Below are 8737 nucleotides of genomic sequence, written 5' to 3' on the forward strand. Positions count from 1 at the left end.
TGTCTTTGAATACAAAATAAAAGTTAGCAATCATGGGCTCTTTTGAGTGATTTTTTTCTATTGAGCCAGCTTTATTAAAAAAAGTGGTAAAATATGGATAGAAGTTGCTGTTATAATTTTAAGTGTACAGTTTAATGGCACTAAATTATATTCACAGTGTTACACAACCATCACTGTAATTTCCAAAACTTTTTCATCACCCCATACAGAAATTTGTAACCATTAAGCAATAACTCTATATTCCTAGCTCCTAGTAACCTCTGGTCTAATTCCTGGTCTATGAATTTGCCTACTCTCGATATTTCAAGCGAGTGGAAACACACAGGCTTTCCTTCTGTGTGTGGCTTATTTCACCTGGCATAGCATTTTCAAGGTCATCCATGTTGTAACATATCATAACGTTCCCATCTGATGACTGGATTAGAGTGCACTGTGTACTGATTTTGGACTATCCCCTCATCTGCTGATGGGCACTTGGGATGTTTCCACCTTCAGGTAAGTGTGATTAATGCTGCAGTGAACCTGAAATCTGGCCCGTAAGTCTCTTTTTTAGTTCCTTTTTTTAGTTCTTTAGATATACATCTTGGAGTAGTACTCTTATTTATATGATGAATTCTATGTTTAAAATTTTTAATATAAAATTTTAAGTTCATCCCAGACTGGTAAGCCAACTCACTGCATTACTCAGACTTGCTTTGATCCCACAACCCTATTTCCTCATTCTGAGAACTGGGATTGCAGGAGTGTGCCACCATGCCTTGTGGTGTAATTAGTTTAACTTTCTGAGAAATCACCAACTCACTTACAGTGCCAAAATGTTTCCCATAGAATCTTATGCATCTTACATTATCACCAACAACGTAAAAGGGTTCTATTTTTTCCCCATATCCTTTACTTTCAGTCATTAAGAGTCTTGTACAGTCAACATAAAGTAGTCAACAAAATGATAGCCATCTTGGATGTCAAGTATATCATTGTGGTTTTGATTGGCATTTTCATAATGACATCATCTTTTCATGTGGTGGTAAAAGGTATTTGTATACCTTTTTTGGTTAATGTCTGTTCAGGTCCTTTGCCTGGTTTTTAACTGGGTTATTCCTTTGTTGTTGAGTTCTTTGTACAGTATGGTGTTACAGCCTTATCTGAGACACAGTTTGTAAGTATAGTCAGTCCTCATTATTTGTGGATTCTGTATAAGCAAATGCTCCTACTCTTCAGAATTTATTTGCAAACTCCAGTTCAATACTTGATGCACATTTGTGGCTATTCCTTTATATGCACAGAATAGCAGAACATCTGTGCTGTCTGAGCGCATTCCCAGCCGAGGTCATCTAGGTGGTTCTCACCTCTCCTAATGCACAGAAACGGCCTTTTCATAGTGTACTGTTATGTTTGGTATTTTTTGCTTTTTTTCCCCCTGACGATTTCATTATTTATTTTAAATGTAAGCTGGATTGCTGCCTAGTAAATGCAATGAGTCTGCCTTGTGCCATGTGGAGAAATGCATGCTAGCTAAGCTTAATTCCAGTAAAGCTACCATGCTGCTCGCCATTAATTCAGTGTTAATTAATCATTAGAGCATGTTAACTAAGGTGTCTTTAAACAGAAATGCATAAAACAAGTTTAGGGATTAATTGATAAAAATATGGACGGGCCAGGGGCTTGTATTTTGCTTTTCTGGTTTGTTTTCTGAAACTGTGTCTTCTGTAACCCAGGCAGGCACCACATAGCTAAGGAAGACTTGAATTCTTCATCCTCTTTGCCCCTGTTTCTCAAGTTCTGAATTAAAGGCATGTATCATCCCATGTTCAGTATTTTCAGGATTTATTTTATTAGATTTTTATTATATGTGTATATGTCTCTATATGGGTGTGTACACATGAATGCAGGTGCCCTAGAGGATCAGAGACATTCAATTTCCTGAAGCCGGAATCATAGGCAGTTGTGAATCCTGGGACCTGAGCTCAGGTTTTATGAGAGCAGTACGTGCTCCAGCCTCTACTCAGGACTCCTTTTTCTGTCTTTTCTTTCTTCTCTCTCCCTCCTATCCCCCTCCCTTTTGAGACAGGGTTTTTCTATGTAGTCCTAGCTGTCCTCACTCAGAAATCTGTCTGCCTCTACCTCTCTACTACAGGGATTAAAAAAGTGTGCCACCACAGTGTGCTTATGAAATAATGGAGAGGGTTTATTTATTTATTTTATGTATATGAATACACTGTAGCTGTATAGATGGTTGTGAGCCATCATGTGGTTGCTAGGAATTGAACTCAGGACCTTTGGAAGAACAGTTGGTGTGCACTTAACTGCTGAGCCATCTCACCAGTCTGAAGATCTCTTCTTAATTGTTTGTTTATTTAGTGCACACATTGGTGCATGTATATAGGACACCTTTTGGTAATCAGTTCTCTCCTTCCATTCTGTGGGTCCCGAAGGTTGAAGTCTGGTCATCAGGCTTAGCACAAGTGCCTTTTCTACTTGAACCCTCTTGCTAGCCCCATTATGATATTTCCATAGTTTAATATCATTATCCCATGCTCATATCCGTCCTCCACTCTTATGTCTTCTCCACTATTGCTGGACCTCTTCCCACGGATGACCCATTTTTTCTTTTCATGTCACATATATATTTAAATCCAAATTTCACACCTTGTTTTCCCTTTCCTTCCTGTCGATCTTTTTCTTCCCACTTGTAATCCCCCGTCTACCTTTATGCTACATGTATTTGTATTTAAAACTAGATTCTGCTTATGAAAGAAAGATGTGATGTTTGCTCGAACCTAGCTTTTTGTTTTACCTAATATGTTCCATTCATTTTCCTGAAAGTGACAGAACTTCATTCTTTTCTACAGCTCCATAAAACTCTACTGTGGCTGGGCGTGGTGGCGCATGCCTTTAATCCCAGCACTCGGGAGGCAGAGGTAGGCGGATTTCTGAGTTCGAGGCCAGCCTGGTCTACAGTGTGAGTTCCAGGACAGCCAAGGCTACACAGAGAAACCCTGCCTCGAAAAACCAAAAAAAAAAAAAAAAAAAAAAAAAAACCTCTACTGTGTATCTCTGCCACATTTGTAACGGTTCATCTGTTGATGGCCATCTAGGCTGGTTGGATGACTTGGCTCATGTGAACAGAGCAGCAGTAAGCATTGGTGTTCTGTGGTATGTTGACTTAGATTTCTCTAGGTTTATATCTAGGAGTGATTTATGGTACTTACTATATATTTTTAAAGTCAACCCCTCTCTCCTTTCCTGTGTGTGTGTGTGTGTGTACATTTGCCATGCATGTATGAGTGCAGGCATGCATTTGCCATGGTATGTTATATGTGGAGGTCAAAGGACAACTCATAGGAGTTGGCTCTTTCCTGCCACTTTTGTTGATTCCAGGGAACATATTTGGGTTGTCACCCCTGTGTACAGTAAGCACTTGTACCCACTAACCATCCAGCCGACTGAACAGTTCAGGATTTCCCTAGTGACTTCCAGAGTGCCTGCATTGATATATATTCCCACCAGCAGGACAGAAAGGTCCGTTCCCCCAGCATGCGCACAAGCATGTGTTGTTTTCCTTTTGAAAAATTATCTGTGTATGTGTACACGGCAGGCATCTTCCTCAATTGCTCTTTTTTCCCCCTTAAATGTATGGGTGAACTGGGCTTGGTGGCACACACATATAATCCTAGCACTCAGGAGGCAGAGGCAGGCAGATCTGAGTTGGAGGCCAGCCTAGTTTATAATGTGAGTTTCAGAGAAGCCTGGTCATGAAAAACAAAACAAAGTTAATAAGTATGGGTGTGTTTTACCTGCATCTGTGTAAATGCACTGGTGCCCCTAGAGGCAAATATCCTAGAACTGGGATTATAGACAGTTGTCTGCTGTCATATGGGTGCTGGGAATCAAACCAGGTTCTTTGTGATAGCCAGTGCTCCTAACCTCTCAACTAACGTGGTAATAGCCTTTTCAGCAAAGATGAGACGGAATCTCAGTGTTTATAGTTATTGGATGAGTAAGGATGTTGTATGTTTCATTTTTAGAATCTATAGATTCTAGGTACTGATTCTGTCAGATGTATGGTTGGCAAAGACTCTCTCCCATTCCGTGGTCTGTTTCAAATTCTGCTAATGGCTTGTGTTATACAGAAGCTTTCTTTCATGCAGTCCATCTGTCAGTTCTTGAAATTATGTCCTTAGCTACTGGAGTTGTTTGTTTCGAGACAGGTTTTCTCTCTACAACCCTGATTGTCTTAGAACTCGATTTGTAGATCAGGCTGGCCTTGAACTCACAAAGATCCACCTGGCTCTTATGTCCGGAGTGCTGGGATTACAGGCATGTGCCACCACACTCAGCTGCTATTGGAGTTCTTTTCAGAAAGTTTGTGTCTATTCATCTATCTTGAAGTTGTTTCTACAGTCTCAGAGTTTTACTATATCTTCTCTGTGTGTGTATGTGTGCATTTTTTATGTGTTGTATGTGTTTGTGTGTGAAGGCATCTTCCTCAATCACTTTCCCATGTTTAATTTTTTCAAAAAATTCCCACATATTTAATTGGTGAGTGCACGCATGCATAAGCTATCGAGTACATGAGGCCAAAGGACAGCTTGCTTGCATCTATTCTCTCCTTCCACCATGAAGGTCCTAGTGCTAGAGGTCAACTTAGGTATTAATGCTTTGGAAGCATTCTACCAATGGAGCCATCTCCCCTGCCCCACATTAAGACCCCTGATACATCAGAATTTGTGAGTGTGTGTGTGTCTGTCTTTGTGTGTGCATGTGCATGCCTGCAGGGTGACAGATAAGAATCTAATTGAATTCTTGTACATGTGGATATCTAGTTTTCCTGGCTATTTATAATTTTTCTTTTGTAGATGATAATCTGGTTGTTTCAGAACCACTTATTAAAGCAACTATTTTCCCCCATTGAACAAACTTTGTACTCTTGTCAAACATTAAATTTTTTTTTTGAGATGGGTTTCTCGGTGTAGCCCTGACTGTCCCAGAATTTACTCCATAGACTATGCTAGCCTGGAACTCACAGAGATTCTCCTGCCTCTGCTTCCCAAATGCTGGGATTAAAGGCATGCACCACCACTGCCTTGCAAGTGTATATATATATATATATATATATATATATATATATATGATTTATTTTATGTATATGAGTACACACCGAGGCTGTACAGATAGTTGTGAGCCTTCATCTACTTGTTGGGAATTGAATTTAGGACCTCTGCTCGCTCTGGTCAACCCTGCTCGCTCTGATCGGCCTCACTTGCTCAGTCCCTGCTTGTTCCAGCCCAAAGATTTTATTTATTATTATAAGTAAATACACTTTGACCCTTAATCAAGGCCAGCAGTTTGCTGAAGCTGTTGGTTTCAAGCAGGCACCTAAATAAATGTCTTTTTAGGTCTGTTGGCCATTTCAGAAATTTAAAAATGTAATGGTCGCTGGGTGTGGTGGCACGCACCTTTAATCCCAGCATTTGGGAGGAGAGGCAGGCGGATTTCTGAGTTTGAGGCCAGCCTAGTCTACAAAGTGAGTTCCAGGACAGCCAGGGCTACACAGAGAAACCCTGTCTCGAAAAACAAACAAACAAACAAACAAACAAAATGTAATGGTCAATTCATTAGAAAGAAACATCTGAAAAAAGAAAAAAAAAGAAAAAGAAAAAATACGTACACTGTAGCTGTCTTCAGACACACCAGAAGAGGGCGTCAGATCTCATTATGGGTAGTTGTGAGCCACCATGTGGTTGCTCGGATTTGAACTCAGGACCTTCAGAAGAGCAGTCAGTGCTCTTAACCACTGAGCCATCTCAGCAGCCCTGGTTATATTCTTGAAGGCTTATTTTCTGTACTCTTAATTCTATCCTACTGGTATATATTTCTGTCCTTAAGCTAGCCCTGTATAACTTAGAGTTTTATAGATTTGTAATGAGTTTTGATATCAAGACTATGAATCTTACAACTGTTTTTAAAGATTGTCTTTGGGGACTTGTGAGATGGCTCAGTGGATAAAGGAATTTACTGCCAGTCCAGACTCACATGGTGTAAAGAGAGAACCAACTCTCTTTGTTGTTGTTCTTTGATCTCTGTATATGACCCCTGCTGCACCCCACAAAAACATTTATTTATTTTTTCTTGCGGGTTGTGGTTCTGTTTAGCACCCTTTCCAATTCCATGTGAATTTGAGGATTGGCTTTTCCATTTTAAAACAGATGGTTGAACATTTGATAGAGAGTATGTTGATTCTGTAGATTTCTTTGGTAGCAGTAACATGTTAATGATGTTGGCTTCTTGTCTACAAACAGGGTATTTGTCATTCTGTGTATTTGGTCTTACTTAAGTTCTTTCAGGAATGTTTCAGTGTGCGAGCCTTTCACTTTTTTGACTAAATTTATTCCTATATATTTGATATTAATGGAATTGCTTACCCTTTTAATTAATTTTTACTTGTGTGTGTGCATGTGTGTGTGTGTGTGTAGAGTCTGGTGTCTGCTCAATATGGGTGCTGATAACTAAACTTGGATCTTCTTCAGGAGCAGTACAGGATTCTAACTGGCAAGTCATCTCTCCAGCCCTTGGAATTACTTTACTCTTTGAATTGGCCATTGCTGATGTATAAAAACAAGTCTTTTTTGTTTGATTATGTGGTAAGTTGCAACTTTGCCCAGTTTATTATCAGATCTACCAGCTTTCTTGTGAGAAAAAAACAAGGGGAGAAAAAAACAGAAAGGGGACGTTTTTGGCAATTTTTAAAAATATAATAATGTTTAAAATAAAATTTATTTTAAAGTTAAAAAAAGAAGAAATAAAGGGGGAAAATAAAAGGCCAAAAATATTTCCGACTTTGAGCATGTGGAAGCACTCTGACAGTTAGGTTGGACTAAGCCAGGAACAATCCTGCCTAATAGCCAAGTATCTTCCTGTGTCTTTTCTGCACACACATCTTGCTCTGAGAATATGCATAGCTTTCTGTAATTCTCCCAACAGCACAATAACTTTCTAATTCTCGAAGAACCTCTCCTATTCTTTCCTCTCAGGCTTTTGTGATCTGCTTTTATCTTGACTTTGTCTTTCACTTGTTTTGACTCAAGACTTTGAAAATTGGTAGATTGGGTTTGTTTTTTTGTATTTTTTTTGTTTGGTTGGTTTTTTGTTTGTTTGTTTTGTTTGTTTGTTTTGAGACAGGGTTTCTCTGTGCAGCCCTGGCTGTCCTGGAACTCACTTTGTAGACCAGGCTGGCCTCGAACTCAGAAATCTGCCTGCCTCTGCCTCCCAAGTGCTGGGATTAAAGGCATGTGCCACCACGCCTGGTTTAGATTGGTTTGTTTGTTTTTGTTTTATTCTGCAATGATTTCAAACAGTGCCCACTGCCTTTTAGTGAAACTTCCAGGTTATACAAAGTAAATTGATATTTTTATAAGTCTTCCAGCACTCCCGGGGCAGGTTAGAAGAAACATACCTAATAATTTGAAGGCTTCTTTGCATTTTCTCAGGCTAGGAGGTACACTGAGAACATGAACTAGATAGTCTTTGACTCTCCTTAAAACAGAACTTCCATGAGATCAAGGATCTTTAAAAATATAGATACTTTTCATTTTTTTGTGTTTGTCAGTGTACACACTTTGTGTGCAGGTACAGAAGAGGCCAGAAAAGGGCACCAGACACCCTGGAGCTGGAGTTACAAGTGGCTGTGAACTGCCTGACCTGGGTACTGGGACTGAACTCTGGTCCTCTCCAAGAACCATCTCTCTGGGATCTTAACTAATTTACCACTGTATGCTTCATTCTGACAATAGGACTTTCCTTACAGTAGATAAACACAGATTTCAGTTCAATCAATGAACTTTAAAAACCCTTCAGAGTATGAGAAATGTATGTTGGTAAATTATTCGTGAGAATTAGTGGGATAACACTCATGCTCGAAATAGAAGGGACAGATTTTAGCAAAAGAAGCACACAGATAGGCCAGCAAGATGGCTTATTGGATTAAGGCATTGGCAACCAAGCCAGATGACGGGAGTCTGATTTCGGGGAGCCATGCAGTAGAAGGAACGAACTCACAGAAGTTATCTTCTGACTACCATGTGTGCTGTGTGGCATTTGCTCCCCACTCAAATAAATAGATAAATGTATGTTTTTTAATTCTAAAGAAAAAGATGGAAAAGTGGAAAAATATTTACACATCTCTAGAGAGCTCAGGGGAAAGCTGCTTGGTTCATCACAGAGAGCACTTTTAGATCAGTAACTCTAGCAGTTGTCCATTCCAGCTTGCTAGTTACTTTCTGGTCACTGTGGCAGAAACAAGGGAGGAACGGATTATTTGGGTTCATGGTCTCAGAAGGATTTCAGTTTGTGTGGCAAGGGCAGCATTACAGCAGATGCATCTGAGGCTTGGGATGGAGTGTGCTTTTCACACACACCTTGAGAGATCAGGAGGCAGAGCTTGGGCAGGGACCAAAGCCAGATCCATTGTTCAGAGACCTGCCTCAGTAGACTGCTTGCTCCAGTCAGCCCCCACTTCCTAAAGCTCTGCAGCCTTTCAGACAAGCTGAGGACTGAGCATTTACAGCATGGGCTGTGGGATACATCTTACCTTCAAACCTTGACAGCAACACAGTATCAAATATGTAACTAAGTAACCTGATGCTGTCCATGTTTATCATCTGTTTTCCCCACGTTAGTATGCTCTCTACATGAGCATGGAGCTACACGCACATAGGCCCTCAGACATACAGAATGATAC

General features: G+C 40.0%; 1 non-coding gene across 1 annotated transcript; it reads left to right on the top strand.

Annotated features, from left to right (window-relative positions):
• The first annotated feature begins 5321 nt into the window (after window positions 1-5321).
• LOC115029458 (small nucleolar RNA SNORA2/SNORA34 family) lies at window positions 5322-5457 on the top strand. Its single transcript, XR_003835034.1, has one exon. It is a non-coding gene; the product is annotated as a small nucleolar RNA SNORA2/SNORA34 family (small nucleolar RNA).
• Window positions 5458-8737: the final 3280 nt, after the last annotated feature.

This window comes from Mus caroli, unplaced genomic scaffold (assembly GCF_978045245.1).
Source record: "Mus caroli unplaced genomic scaffold, Mus_caroli_1 scaffold_16, whole genome shotgun sequence".
In the NCBI taxonomy this organism is placed as follows: domain Eukaryota; kingdom Metazoa; phylum Chordata; class Mammalia; order Rodentia; family Muridae; genus Mus; species Mus caroli.